Raw genomic sequence first — 24844 nt, forward strand, 5'->3', positions numbered from 1 at the left:
CAAACATTTTGTTTTCAAAAGTTTGTAGTGACAACTGACTTTTAACCTATTTTTAACCATACCATAATATCAGAAATTTAGGAAATTTTTTTTTTTTTTTAAGTAAGATGACTTTTCTAGCAGGCTAGACTGACTGGTATTCTGGAGACCATCACGTGATATCTATAGATAAATATTTCTTTAGTAGTAGCTATTCTTCGTACTAATGTTGACTGATTAATTATTTACTACCTTTGCATATATTGTGTGCATTTTGGTATAAAATCAACATTGAGATTGTAGGCTATCTCTGCATGTGCTTACAAAGCCTATGAATGAATTGAAATGCAACAATTCTCTTGACTTGGTTATTTATACAATTAGAAATTTTGTTATTTAGAAACTGAAGATGAGTGTATTGTATGAAAAAAACAACTGTTGTTTCTTTTTTAGCCTTTTGCACGATACGGTCAGAAGTCTAGGACAAATATTTGAGAGCTTATGGTGGTTGAGCTAAGGTTAGGAAAAGCTACTGTTTGGTTAGAGATAAAAGCTAAAGACTAAGACAAAAAAAATGGAAGGAAATGAGCAGAATTTACTGTAGCATTCCCTGATAGACTGCTGCTTGTGGAAACCCACATGCTGCATTTAACATACTTTGTACATACAAGTGGCCTGTCTGTTGCCTTTAGCTCTGTCACAAATTTGGGCAGGATGGTGGGGCAGGGAGAACATTTTTAGGGATCGGAGTGCATGTCAGAAACAGCGAGTTCTGCCCCCTTAAAGGTAACAGCAAAAGGGTTCCAGGAACAGTCACCCCCTGCTCTTGAAGGAACTGGTTAAATTGATCCATTATAGTGTGGCCAGTACTTCTCAGCTAAAAACTTTGGTACTTATTAAAACAAAACAAAAGAAAACAAAAAAACCAAACCACAAAAAAATCCAACAAAACACCCCCTGCACAAAGCAACCCAATCCCTCACCGCTCACTCAGAAAAGCCTTCTCCAATTTTCTGAATATTAAAATGAATTTTTTTTACGAGAAAGTAAAAAATAGGCTTTTTGAAGCTAGAAAATTTGTCTCCTCTGTGATGTGTAAATTAATGCAAAAATAAGAATAGCTGTGCTACATAGCTCTCAGAGCCTTTTTGGTTTTACTGCAGGTATTCTGAATCAAGTTACTTTCATAATACTGGTGTTGTCTGAAATTACCTATAATTCATGGGAGAAATAATACCTAGCTGCCAGAGATAGCCTCAATCCATGTACATATATTCCCTCCAAAGAGTTACAAAACTGCAATATTGGGAAAGAAAAAGTCCTGAATACAGATTTCAACAATTTTTATATAGAAAACCCAACTTATATATTTGATTCTTTATAAATGGTTTGATCTTGAACATGTTATGAGAGTTTGGTTAACTAAGATATGGCTATATTGTGGTAACTGGAGATGATATAAATGTACTTGTAGATCTACTTAGAGGAACTACCTCATTACTGATCATTGTGGCTATGGAAGCATAACCTCTGCATTGACCTAGGCCTCTGAAGAGCTCCCTGTTTGCAAAGCTTTGTGGCTATTGGTATTCATGTCAGCTGTAGCATCACTACCTTGGACACATATAAAAGAGTTGCAGTCACTATCGTAGGCATAAGGAACCAGCCTGAGTGTCATATGTTGAATTTATTCTTCCAAAACCGTGCCTCTGAAAGCAATCGCATTAATAATTTTGGAGAAATGGTCAAATTAGCGTGCGTTTCTGCAAGAAGTTGTCAGGCGTGAACTTACCTCACCTTTTCAGGACTGGCCTGTTAGGAGTCAGATTTACGCTTGTGCAGACCAACAAGCATTTTACACTCATGTTGTAAGATGATGTTATTGGAAATACATGCCCCGAAATTTTTTCCATTCAAATTAATTTTTATGAGATATTGTATGAATTTGCAGTTCTTCTATTTTACAAGCATTGGCATTTGTTTTCTTGGAAGCAATACAGTCTTGTACTGCTTCAAACTGCAGTATGAGGCTTGATGTCCGTGTTCGTAGAACGTCGCTCAAGTCTCTACAGTAGTTTGTCAATATGCAGGGCAGCACTTAAATACTTGCTTAGCTCTAGGCACCTTCTTTCCTGAATTGTCTAGGTCAGTATATTATTATTTAATATACAGTGCTTGCTTTATTGTGTTACTGAGCATAAAAGCATTTTTAAAAACATATACTTGTGTCCTGGTTTGTAAGGGTGGAGTTGAATTTTGCTTCTTGTACTAGAAATCATAGTTTTCTCCTGTGACAAATTCAGTTTGGTATAACCGAGTTAGTAATTGCACTGCTAAGTATATCTGGCTTCCTGGGAATTCATCCCCATATCTTTCTAGTGATTTAACTGATAATTTGAAATAAAAAACTGGTTGAGCTCAAGATTCAAACAAGAGCAGAAAAGTTTGTAAAGCTAAGTGTAAAATTTCAGACTTCAGCCAGAGTTTGATTTGATTACAGTTCCAGTGTGTTATTTCCAAAAGGACACCAGGTTTCACGGTATGAGGCATGGGAGTTGGAGAGTTCTTGGTGATTTTTGGTAGTTGCTCAGTCAATACCAGAAAAAAATCCGGTTCAGTTTTGGACTCTGAATCTGGTATGACTCCATAACACTGTAGATGGAATTTGTTTTAAAGCCATTCTTTTCTAAAATTCCTCATCAGAATCTTTAACAAAGTTTTTCTCATGTTTGGCACATCTTTGGAGTGTAAAAAAAAAAAAAAAGAAAACCAAACAAAAAATCAAAACCAAAAACCCCACAGTGCCTCTTTTCAAAGAGGATTATTCTGCAAGGAGAGTGCTGTACCATGCCGTTTCTTAAGACTATTGCATAAATAAAATCTACATATTAAAGCTAAAGCGGCATGCACAGCTTTATCCCTAGGTATCGACATAATATTCTTCTCTAGCTACTAGGTACAACTGCAATAGTACTCTGTTCTTAATGTGCGATGAATTAACGGATGGCACAGTGAGGATAAAATTCATGAACTTCATCCAGGGAAGGTGTGAGAATAGATGAGAAAACAGACACATAGTAACAGTCATGAATGAAGTGATAATGATGAAGGGTGAGATAGCAATCAAACAAGCTCTGATGATGGAATGTGAGATGAATTGTTTCAGAACAAAAAAATTAACGAAGAGAAGCTTATAACAGGAACAAGTGTAGGGGTATCTGTACTGATACAGTTAGTTTTGTGAAAAGAATCACCAATTTAGATGTTTATGGAAACTGGAAGAATTTGTGTTGGCTACTTAAGCATGGTTGGTTATATAAATTAGACTGAGAAGTCATGTGAATTTAGTAACCGCTTCAGAGTAAAATGTGATTTACTGCTCAAAATACTGATATCTCAGCAATTTCTGTGAAGTTTTTTGTGACAAGCGGTTTGACTATTTCATTGTTACTATCAATATTGAGGATTTATTTCTATGAAAAGTTTCAGCTGGAATCTGAGATTATGTAAAATCATTACATGTGGGTATTTATATGTTTGCATACATAGACAATCTGTATAAACCAGAACTCTACATGGCATGAACTCAAAGGAAACATTTTCAGAGTTCTCATATGTATCCTATGGAATTGAATAGCACTGTTAGTATTTTGCAAAACATTTTTTGTGTCAAAGCTTAGTCTGAAAGGCCATATGATCTCGCAAATTACAAAAATTTTTGTTTTAAAGATTGAAAACAATACCCAAATATAGAATATATAACTGCTTCAGTGTTATTGTACTCCTTACAGTGCCTGAAACTGTAGATCTTACTGAAACTCAAATCTTACTCTTCAAAGAGGAATGATTGATTGGTTGGTTTCACACATCTTATAGGTAGGAATATGAAAGAAAAAAAAAAACCTCAAAAAAAAAAAACAAACCAAAACCAGTAAGTACAGAATTAATCTATTGATTAAGCAATGATTTCTAGGTGTTATTCTTGAGGTCTAGTAGCGATGTCCTTCATGGAGAGTCCAGTGGAAGTTAAATTGTGTGTCTGGGGTTATTTGCATCAGAAACTTGTAGTTATCTGACAATTCCAGATTTAACAAATAACACCCCAGACTGTTTCAAGCCGAGCTAAGTTTTACTGGCCTAACAACTCAATGTGAGCAGATACAAAACTCTCCTGACAAAGTGTCATTGACTCCTGAAGAGTCAGTGCTAATTGCATAATGTGTACATCTGAAAATGAATTCCCTTAGTCACTGGAATGTTCAAACTCCTGTTTATCTGAAGATATGCAAATCTGCAATATCTCATCCTGGCAAGAAGATCTTACGAAGTAAATTCCTGGCAGACCCAGTATAATATAGTTTGGGGATATTGGCAAACATAGTAAATTAATTCTTGCAAGAATTGGTAAACAGGGTGTTTCGTACTTGAAAGAGATGGGGTAGAATTGGCAGAAGTCGTCAGAAATGTTGTTCTTGCTAGGAAACTCATTGATGGACCTGGCTGCGAGGAAAAAAAATTCTCATAGTTGTACCATACATAGATTGCACTTCTAGCTTATTTGTGACATGTTTACATCATCAGAACTGTTTTCTTCCACAGTTTTCTCTGTTTACACCAAAGTAAATACAAAAGGAGCTGTACTCTACAAATACTGGCAGTACAAAAAAGCTTTATGGCTTTTAGGTTAATTACAGATTTGCAGAAAACACTAGTTTAGAGGAATAAATTCCTGATAGGATAAGCATCTGGGACTGAGTCATTGGCATGATAAAGTTTATTGATCATTAACAATATGAGCATACGGCGGTAAATTTCTGGTTAGGCAAATGTGTATTTCCTGGCAAGAGAAATATATTGAACTGCATTATAGGCAAGGCAAACTGGAGTTATTCCTAGCAGGAGGATCCAACAGCAAATATTTTCTGGTAAATATGTGTGAAAAAAATTCAGCATTACTAGTATTCTAAGAAATGACGTTTTAGAGTGCTTCACAAAGAACTGACCTTTCCTGCCTTTAGCCCGAGAAGTAAGGAAAACGTTTTTATAGGACAAAAACTGCAGATTGATAACATATTAAATGTTTTGCGGAGAAGGTATGTAAAATTATCTTCAGGAGCAGTAGGTAAACGGATCCAGCTAAGTGTTCAAAATCTTCTTGAATGAACTCAATTGGCTTCATGAAGTGGCCTGGGTCACATGTGAGAAAGCTGTGCTCTTCAGCCTAAGGCTGCTTCTGTTTCATCCTTGATTTTTTTTTTTTAGCTTACTGCTGTTGCAATCCAATTCTCATTTCTGCCCTCTGTTACCATTCTAGCAATGGTAAGGATATGTAGGCAATAGAAATGTTCCAGTGCTGAAAAGCACTTTCTTTCCCTAGAAAGGAAAAACTACATGTGGGGTGCAGAAATTGGTGGTCTGTTTTGCTGTACTTTAAAGTTCAGCAAATTTAGATTTACCAGGAAGGAAGATTTAAACACATGTAGCTCTTAACCATCATATGACCAGTCAAAAACAGTTTTTACTTATCATCATAGACATAAATATAAGGCGTGCTGACAAGCACTGGGAGGAAATGGTCCTGTCAGGAAAATGTCATGGTGTTTTTTTGTCATCTGTGAAGTAGCAAAAGCTTTTTACATAATAGCCATATTCTCCTCTGATTTCAGAATTATGTAAATCCATTCAGGGCAGCAGATCTGCTTTGTGTCTGTACCAGGGCCGTGGAGAGTTGAATTGGGGCTGTGTATAGCATGTGCTTTTTGTTTCAATTACTTTACCTTTACACGTCATTTAAAAATAAATAAGCCAATCTTTATTAGCTTCTCCCCTTAATCTGTTATGTATAACACTAGAATAATACTCTAACATACCATGAGTTTGTGGTCTTTTGAGCCCTCCCAGAGGAAATTGATGCCAACAGAGTGGCTGTGATTTTTCAGCATTTTAGTAGAGATTTGGAGCACCTATCTGGGTGAATTTAGGACTCTGTGCTTTTAAACTTGCACAAAGAGCAGTTAATGAAGGGAAAATTTTATCAGGGGGCATACCCAAACTCCTTGTTGATATTAAGAAGATAGAGCTCAATTACTATCTGTGCTTATCTGGTGGTCAATGGAATAGCGTAGAACAGTTCAATATAGCTCTACTTGCTAGTTGCATATTTTGGAGCCTTTGCCAGTAGTACTCATGTGATAAAGACTATCAAAATAAAGAATATTATAATGGCTATTTATTGACATGTAAACAGGACACAGTAAAATGCATTTTTTATGTTTGTAGCTGGAGGGGGAGATCATTAGTTTTGAAAAGGGCAAGAAAAAATTTAAAGTGAAAAAATCTCTCTTAAAAGAACTACTACTATGCAGGCTTTTAGAAATGTGGTAGTTTTGAACTCTTCAGCTGGGTAGTTATTTACTTCTCTTGTCCCCAATGTTTTCTTTATGATGAGATTTGTGGGTTAATGAAGGATGGGATTTTTTTTTAACCTTTAAGCTGCATAATTTGTTTAGAGCTGTGTATTGAGTTGTTGTGGAATGTGATTGTAGCACAGTGGAATGAAGCATTCCTGAGTTCCGGACGAGGAAGTTAGGAACAGGCTGATTACAAAGGAAACCAATTATTTTTGCAAGCACTTTTCTTTAAATTCTGTAGTTTAAGGAAGAAAATACAAAAATAACATTGAAGACTTCTGGTAACACACTATTACTAGATAGGGCTTGTATCAAAACTGTTGAGGTATTTTGTATTATTAGAATTTTTTTTTCACTTCTTTCAAATACGAGACATTTAAATGTTAGACTTTTAATGTTGTCTACAACGTTATTTTGCTAATTTTAGAAAATCTTCTGAGACCTTAATTTAAGCATGTTTTGTACCTGCAGACTTTAGAGCAGGGACTTGAAGCGTAATGAAGTGATGTCTGTGTAAGGGCACACAATATATCCCTCATACTGTCTCATGAAAGGGACTCAGGTTCCAGTGGAGGGTGGTTTAAAGGTCCTTCAGATTTCTGGGCTGTACAGTAGCGGAAGGAAGCGATAGCTAATAAGCTCCATCTCCTGCTGCTGTATGTTACACCATCTGGTCTGAGTGTTCGTGAGCTTCATGTTGTCCAAAAAAAATTACATATGAGGCAGAGTAAAAGACTCCGCACTCCTAAAGCTTTAGTGCGTTGTCTCCACCTGTATTCCCTTGCAGAAATAGGGATTCCTGGTGTGCTGTGCTTTGTTTGGCTAGTTGTGTTCTAATCACAGTGATGTTACTGTCTCCCAGAGCAAAACAGTGTGATGAGCAGTTCCCTGTGGCTTCCTGGACTGCAGCCTTCTCCTCTAGGTGGGGAGTATCTGCCAACTCTAAGGAAAGGAAAAGCTGCACTTCGATTCAGACCCCCCCTGGATATTCTTTCTTGATTTGCCAAGTAATGGGAAATTTCTCTTCTTGGAGTAGCTGGGGTGAGGAAACTGCATGTTTGTGGCTTCATTTAAAATCTCACGGAGGGAATACTTTTCCTTCCCTTCATCAAATCAAAATACATGAGCAAACTGAATGTGTGAAGAGACTCTTTTCCCACAAGGCTGAAGTGGGTGTTCCCTTCCTACATCACAACTGTGTTACAAAAGCTTGTAACCTGCTGTCACCATTCCTGTAATGCTGCTTCCAATCTTACAATATCTGCCATCATCTCAGTGGAAAAAAAAATGCCTTGTATGATCAAAAATAGTTTCATTCCCTTAAGTAATTCTTTTGATTTAAAAAGTGGATATCCAAGAGAGGGGAAAAGTAAGGGGAAAAAAAACTACTGAGAAAGGAAATAACCTACAGAAGGATCACAGTGCATTTTCAATCCCCTGCTAACAAATGTCATCTAAGGAATAAAAAAAAAGCATTGTGCTAATGTTACACAAGCTTAACAATCCATTTGTCAGTGTACAGATGCAAATGACAATCCTAATTTCCATTCTCTTCTCTGAATCACCAGTTTTCCTTGGTGTAAAATGACAGAAATCATAGACATAAAAATCAGAAGGGGAGAGTAACCCAGCCAGTGTAACAGAAACCGAGATACAGCAATCTTTACAGTAACCTGTGCCCAATACTAATGGAATGTCTACAGCAGAGGCTTAAACTTCTGAGTTAATATGTTTTGGAATTCTGTTTGTCCAAGCCTGAAATTATAGCTGTAAAATGTTCTTGCTATATTAATAGAGCCTCTTCCTATAACACTTAAAAGTGCCCAAGAAAATCTGTCTTAAGTTAAAACCGAGATATGAACAAACATCAAGACAAAGTGACAAAGTGAGTGTTACGGAACATGGGAACCAGTGAACAGCTCTGCACTTGTCCTGGAAGCTATTTTAATATACATACTCTTGCTGTGTCTTTGATGTCACTCTCTTGAAAACAAAGAAGAGCTGTCTTATTTTCTGCAACTAGAAATCTGGTTTGCTTATCTTCATTTACAGAGCAGATGCTGAAACAAAATAACATTTCTTCCCAGGGTTTCTCAATTATGTATCTGTCAGAAGATTTTGTACCTCTTGAAATAAAGAGCTGTCAAGAAGTAGCTCAGTGAGTCGATGACATTGCTGCGTATCTGGATAAACAGCAGGGTGGGTGTACCCTAACTCATTTAGAGCTTGAATTAGTTTTTCTTTTGAGAATGAGACTGAAATAGTTCTGAACTTAGTTCTATAGGTAATTATGTGAAATAAATTGTGAATGTGATTTAAAATCTAAGGTTCTCCTTTCAAAGTTTGTTTTATTGGAAGCTGCTCAAAAATCAGTTTCCTGCTGACTGTCACTCATTAGGAATGCTTTGCAAGTAGATGAAGTATCCTTAGCTCAGATGGAAAAAACAGCATGGAAGGAATAAGGTAATGTTTAACACAAGCAGACTGATTTTTTTTTTCACCATCACCACCCCGCCCAAGCACCAGTTATATAACAAAACAGTGAATACTGAGTAAGGTTGATCTAGTCACTTCCAGCTTTAACCTCAGGAAAAATAGTTTGAGGACCTAGAAAAGTCACATGTTAAAATATAAAGTTTCTATGAAAATCACCAAGAGATTATGAAGCGAGCGAATTCAAACGATAATATTAGCACGGTGACTAATGAGACATAAATGTTAAGTTTTTGTAAAATTTTTGAAAGATCCTTTATTCGGTATTAATGTGCTGAAATTCATAACTGCTACAGAAGTTGCATCTATAAGAAAGAACATTAGCAACTGGATTGTCTTAAATATTGTGCTCAGAAATAGGCCATAACAGAAATCCTAGTCTTTTTTCCTGATAACTGAAAACAGTAGTATCTGAAAAGCTAGATTCAGCGTTGCCACTGACTTAATTGACCTAAGGTGCTTAGCTTCACACGTGATTTTTGAACTGCCAAGAAAAACCCAATCATGTGAGCCCGGGCTGTTACCATGCTTTACAGACAATAGAGAGCCGTAGAGAAAGCTGTTATTAGCTAAAGAGAAGCAGCATCAGGTTATGCTGCCCATGGCCCCTGCAAGCGGGACAAGTCCGTCTTTGAGACTGAAGTCCCAGAAACACCCTTCCTGAATACCTGGGAGTGGAGAAGAACCTGGACCTCCCTGCCGTTAGCACTTTCTGAACACAGAAGCGTAGCGTGAACTGTGTAGAGCTTTCCTTGCAATGAAACTAAATGGGAGGTGCTGTATTTTGTGATTCAGCCGTTGTTTATATCACTTCACTAGTAAGGCACTTTTCCTGGAATTAAAATAATAGAAAACAAATTAAAAAAAAGAGTGAATCAACTTTAAAAACCTAGGGATGCTCAAGGTTATTCCACTTTCCTGGAAATGGCATTTCTAAACATCACAAAGCATGTGGAATGGGACCACATGAACGTGCTCCTGCTGCCTTTTGGACAAGGCAATAGAAGTGGCCTGCTGGAATGTAATCAATCCTCACGCTCACAAAAATATGTAGTGTTTGCTGTTAGGAGACTACCATAGAAGGAAAAATGAGTGTAATCTTAAACATTGAGAAAAATTCACTGCAGATTCATGAACTGTTCTGCAAAACTTCTGTTAATGAAATTGATTTTAGTTAAGCTAACTGAGGTTAATCTATTTTTATTTTTATCTGGTTTTTTAAATTTATTTGAATTTTAGTTCTCCCACTGAATGGAGAAATCTTTATTCACTGGATTTGCCACACACTTTCTCACTAATTCATACATAATTTAAGATTACTTCTGTTCAAACAAATGAAGATGCATGGGTCTAAAAGTGACCTAAGCAAGAAAATAAATGGCCCAATGTGCTTAAACTACATGATTTATCAGAGGGTTTTATTTAAGCTTTCTAACAGTTCTCCGATATTTATGGTTTTGGCTTCCTGGTACAGGTGTACAGTTCCTGTGGAGAACAACAGAAGCGGCAAAGTAATTTCCAGAAATTCTTAAGGCTCCCTTGCTTCTAAATATTTTTATAGGATGAAAGTGGTTGGTGTTTAGAAGTACATAAAAACTTGAGTTCCTCTTCATTTTAAATTACAGAGCAAAGATTATTTGCATATGATTTTCTTAATATAGCATATTGTAATGAAATGTATCCTAGAAGTAGATTCTGTTATTTATAAAAGTTATAGAAATGGAAATACAGATAACATAATGAGTGATTGTTTACAGGTGTGTTAATTTCTTAACTATAATTCAATGTATTAGTCATAATTTTTTTTCTAAGTCTTAAAAATGGAAGCTCACTTGTGCTTTCACTGGTTAACTGTAGAATTTTGTACTTCTGGCATCATGCCAAGAGGCTTGCATGATTTACTTCAATATTGTTCAAGAGAGAAGTAAATAGTAAAAGTAAGCATTCGTGATAACTAGAAACACAATTAACAACAGTAGTGCAGAAAATATGTAGTTTTCTTTTTTCAGATGTTTTTTTGTGGCCTGTGAAACATGCCTGCACTTTTCTTAGGGGTGAAAGTTTTTAAATTCTGATCAAAGAGCAACTTCAAGTATTGTTTAAAACATTTGCAGTCAATTCAATTTGAACATATCTATAACTTCTTCCTTCTTTTCAAACACTTGCATGAAATTAATGACATCTGCTAGCTTGATCTCTTTATTTCACCATCTATTGAAGAAAAACAATTCTATAACTTCATATGCTGCTGTAATCAAGACAGGAGAACTTTCTAATTGTTTTATAAAAAATCGTATTGGGACACTGATTATGTGGTCATCTGTAATGTAATTTTGGCACATACTTTGAAACTTCCCTAGTAATGAAATTAAATAAATTGATTGTTACTTAATAATTTTTAGTAAAAATCAAAGGGTTGTAGATTGTCCTACATAAAATTAGTTATTCTGTTCAGCTGGAGGCAGGAATTAATTTTAAAATTTCTTAATAATGTTTTCCTTTTGTTATTTCTGTGGGAGTTTTCATATTCATTACTACAAATGTGTGTATAAATACGGAAGGGTATGCATGTAGTATTGACATAGTACAATACAAGTTCTACCTGCATTACTTTAAGGTGCAGTCTTGTACCCTACCCTCTTTAGTCCAGAAAAACAGCCAGAATTTTTTTCTGAGATTTCGTTATACGTATGGAGATGCAGAATATTAAAGGAAATGCAGAAATCAGAACGAGTGTACACAGGCATTCTAACTTTGGACCAATTTGGGGTTTTTCTTTGTAATTGGAGTCAGTTACTAAGAGTTTGAATAGATAAATATTAGAAATGTTGTCTAATAATCGCCCTCAGAGGTATTCCCCTGTGATGCTTGGAAAATGTGTTAGTAATTTCCTCTTGCTGTGGTTCCTTTTCTCATTTCATACTTGGGGACAGATGACAAAATTTGTTTATCTTTGTGTCTCTGGAAGGAAATAGAGAATTCATGAAGAGAAGGGCATGGTATGAAAAATTCCTTGCATTTCAGTTGAGAAAGGAAAAAAGGAAATGATTTGCCTGTCCTTACTGGATAAATCTTCATTCACGTGAGCATATCTTGGATGACCATCTTGTCTGTTACCTATTGTAAAAATAATGATGAACACACAGTACCTATCTGCATGGAGAGCACTCCTCCTCCCATTGTGACTGCCATCACATAAAGTGTATCTTTGTTCCTTTAAATATATTTCTTTTCTCCTCCTGTGTATCCAACTTTTCTGAGTCAGTTCTATATTCACTACTATTTAGTGAGTTCTAGTGAAAAAACTAAAATGAGCAAAAGAGTAATAAATTTACTGGAGTATCTGTTTCCATGATCTTATTGAGCACAACACAGTTTAATGTCAGAACACACACAATTTGTGTCTGTGACAAAGGACAAAGCATACCCTTCACCTAACCAGTTAGCACAGGCAAAACTTTCAGCATTATACTACTTCTGTGGGTGAAGCTAAAACTGAATATACTAACTTAGGCATCTTTAATCAGGAATGCATTATGCCAAGATGGTATTTTGATATGCTGCTTGCTGGTTTTCGTTGCTTCCTCAACATTTAAACTTAGCTTGAGGAACTTTCTAAGATATTTGGGGGGTTTTATTAATCTTAAAAATTCATTTCCCATTGATTAAATTCCTTAATAAACTAATGCATTAATTTTTTATGGGTTTGGCTTTTTTAGTCTTAAGAGAAACTATCTGACATGCAGTTTTGTATTTTGCTTTGGTGTTTGGATTAAGACTGTTTCTTTTCTGTAGAATTTTTCTGTGAAGATACAGGAGAAAATTAAGTTTATATTTCTGCTTATGGATAAAAATATGAAGAACACGGGTCTGTTTTCAATGCTAATTCTGTATGCAATCAGTCCTGTGACCACTAGTCATACTACGGTAAATCAGAAAATAATCTTTCTGTCTTTAACAACAAAAAAGTACATTGCAAACTACGTATTGTAGCATGTGTCAATACGTAACCTTGAGTAGTGTTTTGTCAGAAGTGTATAATTAGTGATTTTGGAAAGGAAATATTTGTAGGATTTATTTGGTTGGTTTGGTTTGCGTACAGATTCTCAAAGGATTAATCAAACTGTTGATTCTAGGGATACAGTTCTTTCTGGTGTCAGTGAGAATTATGCTTATAGGTGTGACATGAGTTTAAGCTGATATTGTAGTAGTGATTACTTAATGTTTGCAATTAATTGTTGGCTATCGATCTGTAGAGTTTAGGTGTTTGAGAAGGATGCTAATAGTTTGCTTTTATTCTATGCTTAGAAAATGAATCTGCTTTCAGACAATTAAAAAAACCTCAAACCTACTCACTGAATTATTTGCCCATTTTTATGTCCTAGCTGCTGGACCAGACTTCTGAAGATCTCATTGATGCATGTTTTTAAAGTATCTCTTGGCTCCTCCCCACACTTTTACTACTTTAATGGTACTATCCTGTATTAAAGTTTGGCTTGCTTCCCAGGGATAGCACAGGGACAGGAGATCAGCGATAGCTCTGGTCGGCAGGCTGGATCACGCCTGCCTTCCGTATGACTCTAGAGCGGCCATACAGATGGTGATACATTGTGTGTACCTTTACCCCACTGCCTTTACCGCCGGATAGGTTTAGTTACTGTGACTCACTTAAATACTGCTGGTTTGCAGTTAGGGGTTGTCATAGCTTCACTCCGTGCTGTTTTGGAGCCAGAAGATACAGGTAGTGTTTCGTTTTTCTTCCTTCGTTGTCCTGTTGGACTCCTTTCTGTGTTCTCAAGTCTCTGTTATCCCATGTAGCTGTTCAAGTCATTTTTGGTCATGAAAGGAAAGGTCCTTCAAAATAGTCCAGTCTGCTTTCTACATTACCTTTTAAAAAAAACATTTGAGGACTTCTGGTATGCAAACGTTTTCTTTTAGGGTTTTTTTTTTTCCCAGTCTGATAACATCTATTTAAAAAAAAATACTAATAAAAGCTCATAAATAAAGTTAAACTCTCCTACTTCAGCCCCACTGTGGTGGCCATTGTGCTTTTGGGTCGGTTGCCAGGTGTTCACTTCAGCTAGCCGGAGGCTTGTGCCACTAGCAAAGAAATTGGCAGAGACAGACTGTACCTTTTGAAATGACTGCCTCTGAAAATTTTTATCACTCCAAGTAAGTTCTCTGATAGGAAAAGATTTTGGAGTTGTGGAGAAAAGGAAGGGGTGGCATTGGATACCTCACTGCTATTTACTTCTTGCAGAAATAATAGCAGTAATGTATTTATTGGGGTAGGGCTGAGCATACTTTCAGGGATATAAAAGTTCTTTAGCTAATTTTCAGCTTTGTATTTAGAAACTAACATAGGGGATAGGTCTGCCTAATGCAGGCTGCTTCTCCAGTTCAACAATTCCTGGCACCCATCTGTGTGTCATACAGCTGCACTAGACCTCAGTACAAAGTGAGCGGTGTCTGCTTCGGCCAACTTCTCCCTGACATTATTCCCACTCTCTAGTGAAGTATTATTCAGCCTTGAATTCACCCATGTGGTGAATATTCATTTCACAGATGATTATCATCATCCCTGAACAGCTCCACTCTAATAAACCAAACTTCTCACACCACCGATCATTTCTGTCAGTGTTTTGGCAGCATGAAGCTTATGGTTCCTCATGCTTTAATAACACTTCATCATCTGTGGTATCAGATTTGGGTTAAATGACCATGATGAGTGTTAGAAAACTCTTCCTTTATACAATGCTTGATGTTTTAGGAAAAAGAAGAGAGAGGCACCTGCCACTCATTTTTCCATGTGCTGCCTTAAATCCCACACTTGAATGTGAGGTAACAGCACAGTGGACATATACAGGGTGCTGCTTTGCTGTAACTTGGTGCTCCAATTTAGATATCTGTTGTGATCAATCGAGTGTTCAGACATTGTATTTCAGTATTTTCAAGTTTTTCTCAAGGATTGTAGTTACTGAAAGAAATCTCAGTCCTTAAATTGGCTATGGTGATGGATTTGTCTAAACTGTCAATTGAGTGGAATAATGTTGCTAGCGAGTACCTATATTTCAGTTTAATTTGATGATCTTTTTAGAAGAATTATGTGCATAAAATATATTTTTAATGACTGATAAGTCCTACTAAAGGAGAAAAAAGGGACATAAAGGCTGTTTTCTTGCTTTTGTATAAATATTATTATTAAAATGAATAAAAGTGCTAAGTAAAAAGTAGCTGCAATAACAACGGTAAGAGATCAGTGAGTGTCTCTAGCGGTTAGAGTTCAGTAGCAGATTCTTTGCAAGTAACGTATTTACTGACTTGGTGTCTTTGGCAACATTCGATACAATTTTACAGTGCTTGTGTCATTATTTTGTAAAAATTAGCCTGAAAACATGCTTAACGATTCTGGCGCTTATAATTTCAGCAAACTAGTCTAAGCCAGAAAACAACTGTATTAAACAGGAAAATACCGACTTGTGGAATTTTCTGGCCAGTATCTCTTTTCAGTAACAGTGCATCAACAGGCTGCTTCTCGTTCAATGTTTTGTTTTCTGTCCTGGTGTCCGTCCATTCATTCCTTGCTCTTTATACATTCCTCATTTGGAGTTTAAAAAAAACAGGGAGATGTGGGAAGGGGACAGCAATGAGGGATATACATACTCTTCTGAGTGTGTGTGTTGTTGACAAGACAGTTCAAATAAGTACTTTTTATTAGCCTGTTGAAAATGGTTCTTTGTCCTATGTTCACTTTCTTCGTTGCTACATGGCAGCTCACTGTTGATCCTTCTTGGGTTTGTGTCATCCCCATGTTCAAACCCACTGAGTCCACGCTCTTCCTTCCTTCCTTCCTTCCTTCCTCCCTTCCTCCCTTCCTCCCTCCCTCCCTCCCTCCCTCCCTCCCTCCCTCCCTCCCTCTCCACTGGGAGCTCTATCGTTAAAAAATGTCTGCTGCTACTCATTCAGTGCTCAGTCCTTAATGTGTTTACTGAAATAGGAATCAGACTGGTTTATAAGGGCTCTGTCTGATTAGAGTTGAGTCAGAGAGGATCTTGCTATGTTTTTAAAGCAAAGTGATTTAAGCTCCTACAAACAAATGTTGTGGGGTTTTTTCACTCATAACCACTTCTGGATATGCTGCTTGCATCCTTTGCCAGTTGTCTTGATCAGCTGTGCTGTTTATTTCCCATTTGCTCTGTCACTGCTGTGTCTAATATCGGACACAGTACGAGATGGTGCAGCTCAGGAAATGGTGAAGCAGCTGGTAGGGAAATGAGACAATACCAAATGGTGGATAATGTGAAAAAAGGCAAAATCTGCATGTGACTTGTGCCCTGTGGGGGAACTGTTTCTCGTCAAGACTCTGAATTCAGCAGGTTTGCATAAAACAAATTTAATAGGAAAAAAACAATGGAAAAGAGCTTTAAGGTCTGTTTAAAACATAAAGCCGTCTGCTAGAAGAAACCTTTGTACAAAAAGATATTTAAGCATTTCCTTTTTTTTTTTTTTTTTTTTTTTTAGTTTAATCTGAAAACAATTCCTTACATAACTGGATATTAGCTTGTATTTTTTTCTGATACCTTCCCCACCACCCTGTAAAATAGTTAACACTGAGGGAAAAGTAGGCACTGAATTCTGTAGACTATCACTAAGTCTCTCTAGACTGCAGCGTTTGTCACAAAGGGAATTTGTTATATGTGTTAAGTCAAGATTGTGAAGTTTATAGTCACATGTTTTTACTCTTTATGTTTTGTTTCTTTTCCCCCTCCTTAATATAGTGGGTGTACATCTGAACTGTGCTTCTCAGTATATGCTACAGCCCTTCCAGAACAGCTAACAGTAAAGCTGAAGTGTGTTTTTGTAGAATAAAACCAAAAGAATTGAGACGATTAATGCTCCTGTAGTGTTCGTGTTCTTAGATACCCAGCTTGATTCAGAACCGCTCAGGTGCAGGGTAGGGTCCTCTTCTTCCTGCCAAAACACCCGTCTCCGTGGTGTGTATTAAAGCGTATGAAGGCTGTCTAAAACAAAAGTATATTTCCTTTTTTCCTGGTTAGCTGTGGCCTTAGTGTTTGAATTGATATCTGCACAGATTCTTTTAGCAATATATATAAATGTCTTTGAACATGGTTTAATACATGGTTGCTCTCATTTTTGCTTGAATCTGGTATTTCCCTGGAGTCTCTCTTTTGAGTGCTTTCTCCCTTATGTGTCCGTTTTCTGATCATGACTTAATGACATTTTAAGTGCCTTCTGTGTTACTCTCCCCACCACCTCAATTAGTTCACCTCCAACTGTGTGAATTTCTTAATAAGGAGGCACAAAGTATTTCCAGAAATACAGAACATGAGCTTTGCTTATCTGCCTATGGCAAGCTTTCCTTCAGGGCATGGAAGAGTTTACAGGGCCACTGTAGGCTAATCTGTTAGTTCTCTTTTGGTTTGATTTATTTTCTTTGGGTTAGAGTACTCTCAGCTGCTGTGGAGGCTCATAACTGACTCTTCCCAAGCATCATTGATCAAGCAGCTTAGCACAACCAAGAATTAAGGTGAGCTCACAGGCTTTCAGTTGCCCACTGCTGCAGAATACAAGGTATGTTAGCTATGAAGAAAGCTACTGGTGTGCATCTTCTATTCCACAAGTAAAATGTCTCAAAGGCAGATACTGGAAAACTTTAGAAGCAATTTGTATGGCGAATGCTAATACTGTGGGTAATTCTTCCTGTGTTTTTCAGTCTGTTAAGATCCAAACAAATTATTTCATTTTCTAATTTCCTTTTTCGGGGTTTGTCTAACAAAGTTGTTAAGAACTCCTAGCTGTCTCATGTTAGGTATTCAGCCTCCCAACCACCTTTATACACATTAGCAATACAAATATATCCATTTATTTGATGATGAAGGGGATTTGGTTTTAGTTGTGGATAGTCAACATTACCTGTGATTTGCATTAGAAAGAGCAGGTGCCTGCCTGCTAATTTTCAAAGGTGAGCAATCACACTTTTATGCTTACCAGTCAGTGACTTGTTATTTCCCAGGTATCAATTATATGGCTGTGTCTCTGTGAAAGTTAAAAATGCTATGTGGTTAAATCACAGGCTGGAGTTTTCAAAGTCAGTGACTAGAACAGCTGCTAAAATGAGTATTATATACCTAAATAAGCCACTTAGTATTTTAAAACAATTAGAACTCACATTAAGAAAGGGCAAGGAAATCAAAGAGGTCTAGAGCTGCAAAAAATGTAGCCAAGTGCTCCTATGCACATAAAAATACTGGAGTTCTTTCTTTGTGTAGTGGCTGTGTTCCCAAAGTTTGGATAAATTTTGATGACAGATTGTGGGGACTCACAGCACTTGTTTAAACTTCATGAAAACATACAGAGGTCTTTTGATTGCTGTGCTTTGGAAGTCTTCTCATACTTATTTCCCTTTGGTGCAGCACAGAAACAATGGTGGTACTTCACTCTTCTGGAGCTCTGCATCAGATCTTGAGATGGAAAATTTTGTAGATACCATATTGTACGCTTAGGAACTTTATTATGCTGACGCAAATGTCTCAGATTTTCACCTTCCCTTGGTAACCATGATGTCCATTTTAGGGTAAAATATGTTTTAAGAACTGTTTATTTAACTTAATAATGATGCAGTGTAATATTGATGTTAGATTACTGCAGTGTATTTTCTGGGGATGCACGCCTGGAATGACTCCATTGCTTTCAGCTGAGTTACTTTGATGCATCTTGATGGTGTAAAACCAAAAATGACCCCGTTTTGTAGACACTGAAACAGAATGTAATAGTCTTTATAATTTATATAGCTACTTACAGAAATACAGTGTAGAAGAAATAATATATGGAAGTATTGGGAAAATCTAATAAAGGTCTTGGAAGGAAATTAGTTAAACAGTTGAAAAATAGTTACTGTGATTGTATGTATCAAACATAAGATATGCAAACCCAATTATTTCAATTAAATCGTTTTAATATTACTTACACTGCAGTAGAGCTGACTTTTAAGTTTGAACTGCTGTTATTGAAATCCCTTTGGTAAACCGAACACTTGAAGAAAGAAGGGTGCAGAAGTGGTCAGAATTTTTCGAAGGCAGTTTAATCTCCCATTTCTTGATCAGATGGAACATTTGATGACAAACCCCTCCAGAGTTTTTTGGGGGAAGAGGGGTTATTTGACTGACAAGCTGTATCCCCAGTCGGCTAATAAAATAGAATGGATGTGCCAAGTTGTCTTTCATATGTTCTCATTGATGTCAGACTGGCAGCTGGATGTAATTGCATGTGAATGGAAGTACTGAAGAGTTTGTGCACATGCACATGCTTTCTCTCTTTCTTGTTCCAAGATTAATCTGAAGGGTATATTTGTTGGTCTAAATGTTACTTAGCGGTTCAATCTAAATTAAAGAATATGCTGCTTCCATAGTAGATGTTAATTTATTAAAATCATGTAAGATCATGTCCACCACATGTAAAGTTTTGAAGAATCTGGAAAAAAAGAAAAAAAAAATGCTAATATGTGCACCCCTAATCTGAAATAGAGCAAAATCAAGCTGTTTAGCTGTCCTGAGCTCTCATAGGGGGTATCTTGCAGTCTGAGTTGATTTTTTTTTTTTCTTTTGAAGTGGAAAAGGTGATTACGCACTAAAAAGTGGTTAGTGAATTTATGGGGAAAATGGAATATTTTAACAGTGAAAATTCAGTTTGTGGGTTGGATTTTCAAAATCAGGGAAACAATGTTGGACTTCCAGCTTTATTGTTGGGGCATAACCCAGTGTCTCTTGAAAACCTCACCTAAGAGATGGTTTTAAAATGCTTCATAGCACTCTGTGTTCCACGATAGCAGTCTTGCCAGCAGTCATTGCTCTGTAGAAGGACTTTGATATTCTTCGTTAAGAACCCTGGGCACCCTGATCTAACTTGGCCCTCCTTTGAGCAGAGGGATGTGCTATTGACTGCCAAAACTGCTTCCAATTTCAGTTATTTTAAGATCCTACAATTTCTCTATTTATATACTTCTGTATCTATGTTTATATATATCTAATATTTCACAAACGTTTGTGTGTGTGTGTATATATATACATGTAAAAAAGCAAGGGAAAGAAGTATAAAATTAGGTTTAGTGTTCTGCAGATGTTAGACATCCCGCCAAGAAAACAATGGATGAAAATTTTGAATTTTGGCTCCATTAGAGAGTCTTTTTAGCTGTGAATGCTTGGGAGAGGTATCAGATGTACTTTCAGGACTGACAGCATTTGTGGTGTTGATCCTCAAGATCTGAAGAGGTTGGCTGGCAGTATGTGTGTGTCTGCTTGCTGTGACCAGCAGACTTGGTGACACTGGAAGCGTGCAGACTGGGATTTGTCAAACTTCTACCTGAGTAATCAGAAAGGGTCAAGCATTTATGTGTTCTGGTTCATTATGCTTCCTGACTTATCAAAAATCACAGCAAATAGCTCACCTTTCAAAGCCAGGAGTGTCGGTCAAGATTTACAAAGATACTCACTCTTGCTGCTGATGACTTTTGTCTCTCACTAGCAGCTTTTTCTCTTTTAATTTCTGTTAGCCATTTTCTGTTCTGGATTTGTTTTGTTTTGCCCAACAAAAAGGAAAGAATACATATGCTAATCCTGTCTGAGGTGTGTTGGTTTGGAGGGGGGCAATTGCTTGCCTCAAATCCCGCTTCACCTTTTTCCATCCAGGCCCAGCCACGTGCTTGGGGGGTGGTGGAACATGGAACAAGCAGCACCCTACTTCTCTACACACTATTTGCCAAAATGTCCTGGTTGCTTGTTAGTTTTCCTAATCCTTCTGCTTGCAGAGGTTTGAGAGGGAAGTAAAGCCTTATTTACTCATTTCTGCAACTTACTACCGCAACAGAGTAAAGGCAGAAGGTGAAATACAACGTGGATCTGCCATTCACGTACAACCTTCTTAGAAAGCCCCTGAGATCAAAACAAAACCAGTCAAACAGAATGTCTCATGTTCTGCTTTGAAGGTGGCTATACCCCGTCCCTGACGGGCTGCCGAGGGGGGGTCGCAGGCTGCCAGGCCCTGCCGCTCTGCTGCTGGAGCTCCAACTGAGGGCAGGGGCCTCTCGCCGAGAGCGGCTCACGGGACCTTGCGCCCCAGGAGAGGCCGTTGCTCCTGTTCTCCTTGCTTCTGCGACGGCAGCACGGTGACAGCAGCGACTGGTCTTCGTGCTCTTGCGCACGAGGCACCGTTCTCCTGTTCGTTCTGTAAACACACACGGTGATGCTGGTGACTGCCTTGCGCATCACCCCTTCTTTTATGGGATTTTGCTTCCAGATGCTTAGACCTCTCTGGAATGCCCGCTCCATTGCAAATACTTTTCCTAATTTCCAGTATTTTTAACAATTTGTCAGTTGGAATGTGAACCAAGTGCAACTTCCTCAGTGCACTCTTGCAGAATCCTTCCTCTCACTTACAGTGTTTCAGATCTGAAACGACTCATTCACTGAGTATTCACTGAAACTGGCACAGGGTGACGCAAACTACCTTCCTCTGCTCCAACCTGCCTCCGTTTGCTGTCTGCCCTCCATTCGCATCTCTTCGAAGGAAAATGGGTAGTAGTATCCTTGATACTCTCTTAAGCAATTCTAAAATTATATTAGAGCTTCATAGTTTTTGGTGAAACTAAAGGAGAGGAGCTGAGTTGCTCTGTGATTGTTCTTTTTGAGCAGTGTCTGTGTTCTGAGTGCCCCAGGTCTGTTGAATATTCCATCAGTGAAGGAGAACATTTCTGGTAAATCTCTGTTGATAGCAGCTTTCTAAAAGTATTTCCATCATCACAAAGATATGCTTACTTTGAGGCGGTCACACTGATGTGAAGCCTAAGTGCTCCCTTCTCTACGTGGCACACTGGCTTCATAGAATTCAATTCTGGATTTATAGCACTGTAAATTAAGTCAGATTTTAGACTTCTGAATTTTTAAATGTGTTGCCTTCTAACACTGTCAGTGAAATGTAAAAATATACCTGCTTTGCACGTCTTTTATTTTAAAAAGGCTTTGATGGTCCTGTATCTTAAGTCAATGGTTCGACTGGAATTTTGGAAGAGAAACAATTTCAGCATTTGTACAAACAAAAGGTATATTTTAGAAATATTTTATAAACCGGAATAAAAACTGTTGGCAGAAATTAATTTTCTATTTCCATCTTAAGTTCTATTAGACAGTGATACCTGTTATGAAACCTCTAAGATTGATGTTTGAATGAAAGTGATTCTGCTTTAAATGTAACTGCATTCAGAAATTACTACCAGAAAAGCATCTCTGAGTTTAAGTCAAGTTTGTAAGGATATAGCAACAATCTGGGGGTAATTTCACTTGGAAGAATGTTAGTATACAGCTCTGTCAATCTTTCTTAAGTTCCATGCAGACTTTGAAACAAGTTAGAACCACAGCCTTAACTTTGCCTGTTAAGAATTGTAAACGTACTAGACTAAAGCTAGCAGTACTCCACTGTTTCTCACACTGTGGTTAATCTTGAAGAAGAATATTTGTTCATATGAAACTCTTTCAAAGAGAAAAGGTAGTTAATCTGCTGTAGATGATTTGATTCACAGTTCTGCTGTCCTTTGTGAAAGTCTTATCTTGCCTTTTTTTTTTTTTTTCTTTTAAATAAAAAACTTAAGAAAATCTACAGGCTAAGGCTGTGGCTAGCTTTAATTTTGAAAATTTAATGACAAGAAGAAAGGATCCATTATCTGTTGCTTCCCTGAAACACATTACACAAATGCCAAAACTTGCAACTGAAAAATTATTTCAGAACCAAGGACCCGTTAAAATTCTCGAAAGAAAATTGTAATGCTTTCTCTTAGAATAGTTTTTAGAAACAGAAAATCTTTTTTCTTGAAAATTCTTCATTTCCTAATAGGTTTTTGCATATGGAGAATGAAATTGTAATTGAATGTATTCTAAGACAAGCTTTTCCAAACTCTATTTCAACTGTAGCATTAGAAGAATTTAATTTATCCTTACAAATGATATTGAGGTTCTTTCTCATCTCTGATAATTAGATTTTATTTTTTTCCCTCTTCTCTTTAATAGGGCAGAGTTAGTGTGGTCATTATTTGAGATTAAGTAGGTTTCCTTTATCAGAAATTTAGGTTAAATGCTAACTCCTGGCATTTGCTATGGTTTTATAACTCTAAAATTCATTAAAGTAGAGATATTTATGAATACCTACAATAGAAATTTCTCTTTAACAGAATCTTCTGAATGGAAGTACTTTACCTCATAAAGCCACGCTTTAGGAATAGGAAAGGTTATAGCCAGCAATGCTTAAAATGTATTTGAACTTGAAGGATTAAATTCCTAGTCAATCTGATAATGACAATGTTTCTTCCTAAATTAAACCTGAGTCTGACTGCATCCACACTGTAGCTCCAAAAGCCTTCTCTCTGGCATCTTGCTAGTTACTCTTTAAAAACAAAATCTCTAACATTAAAAATTTCCAGTGATCTACAGAAAGAATATTCCACTTCTGGGACGAGAGAAAATTTGTCTATGTCCTCATAGGATCAGGATGATTTCCATGCAGAATTTGAGAATTACATTTCCTTATTCATGTTGATTTTGATAGTAATAAAAATGAATATCTGAGAACTCCAGGAGCATTTTTAAAAATAGGTTCAGTCTGCTCCTGCCCTCTTTCTTTATGTTTGAAGAATTAGTCTGAAGAAGAGACTAGAAAGATATTTGCCATGAGGCATGGGTTGGAACCTCATCCGCTGGTTCCTCTGGGGAAGGACCTGAGGAATAAAGAATTTCTTTTTCTCATAAATTTCACAAGCCAAAGAGTTTCCTGAAAGTGAAGTCTCCTTTCCTAATCCCTTAGCTGCCTAATCTGCAAATTTCATGAAACTCCTTAGTGTTATAGCAGACACTGATTCCTCTTTTATTCCTCCTTTATTTGTTATTACTGTTATTTTTAACTTTCTAGCATCTCTGGTGGTAACTGGAGATTACTGTAAAAAAATAAACTACATAGATAAGGGAATGCAAGGAAAAGTTGAAATACAGTAAAAGAAAACATGTACAATACGATGCATTTGAGATATAAGTATAAAAACTTAAATGGTATCTTTTATGTGCATATTATTTTGTGTAATAGGTATATCCAATTTTTTTTTAATTAAAATAAATGCAACTCAATCTGTTTTGGGCTGTGGTAATAGTGTAATTGGTGATAAACATGAGATTTCTAAAGCAAATTAATAGTCAGTGTAATGTGCTTTTGCAAATTAATTGATTTTTCGCTTCTTCCTCAATGATTTTCATATGAATGGTTACTGAAGTTTAATGTCTTTGAATTATATTGTCCTAGAAAAGATGTGGCATGTTCTCAACATGGAAGCAAGTAAGATCTTTGACTAAATGAAATGTGAACACACAAAGACATTCACAAAGTTATCTAGCAGATTACGTTATATGAACGACTTCATAAAGTAGCTTAAGATCTCTGCCCATTTAATTCTCAAGTCCAGTGTACAGACAGTAAACCATGGTCCTCAGGTGAGAAATGAGAAATTTTAAGGGCCGTTGAACACACTGAATTTAGCAGAGTGCTCAACAGCCCTCAAAATTTCTCATTTAGGAGGGTGCATATGTATTGCTTCCAAAAATGAATGTGAACTTTACTTTCCCCATTTGATTTACATTTCTTCCTCCTTCCTTCCCTCCCTCCCCCTCCCTCTCTCCGAGTCTCTTATGCCATGAGTAGCTCGTCTGCCTTTCTTCTCATTTTGAAACTCATGCAATACACTTGCTGATTAAACCGTTGGCCTAAGTTCAGAATGTGAAACAACATACCCAGATTTGCAGTGTAACACTAGAAAATCCCAAACCTTACACCAACCTCAAAACTGCGTGTTTGGAATGGTTTTTCCCCTGCATTTCCATTACCACTTCTTCAGGCACCATCTTGGTAACTAA

At 36.9% G+C, this 24844-nt stretch overlaps 1 protein-coding gene across 3 annotated transcripts in view; it reads left to right on the forward strand.

The window, feature by feature from the left end:
* TENM1 (teneurin transmembrane protein 1) overlaps window positions 1–24844 on the forward strand; it is a 346769-nt gene that overhangs the window by 90630 nt on the left and 231295 nt on the right. The window lies entirely within an intron of this gene.

Source organism: Harpia harpyja, chromosome 18, assembly GCF_026419915.1.
Source record: "Harpia harpyja isolate bHarHar1 chromosome 18, bHarHar1 primary haplotype, whole genome shotgun sequence".
Classification (NCBI taxonomy): domain Eukaryota; kingdom Metazoa; phylum Chordata; class Aves; order Accipitriformes; family Accipitridae; genus Harpia; species Harpia harpyja.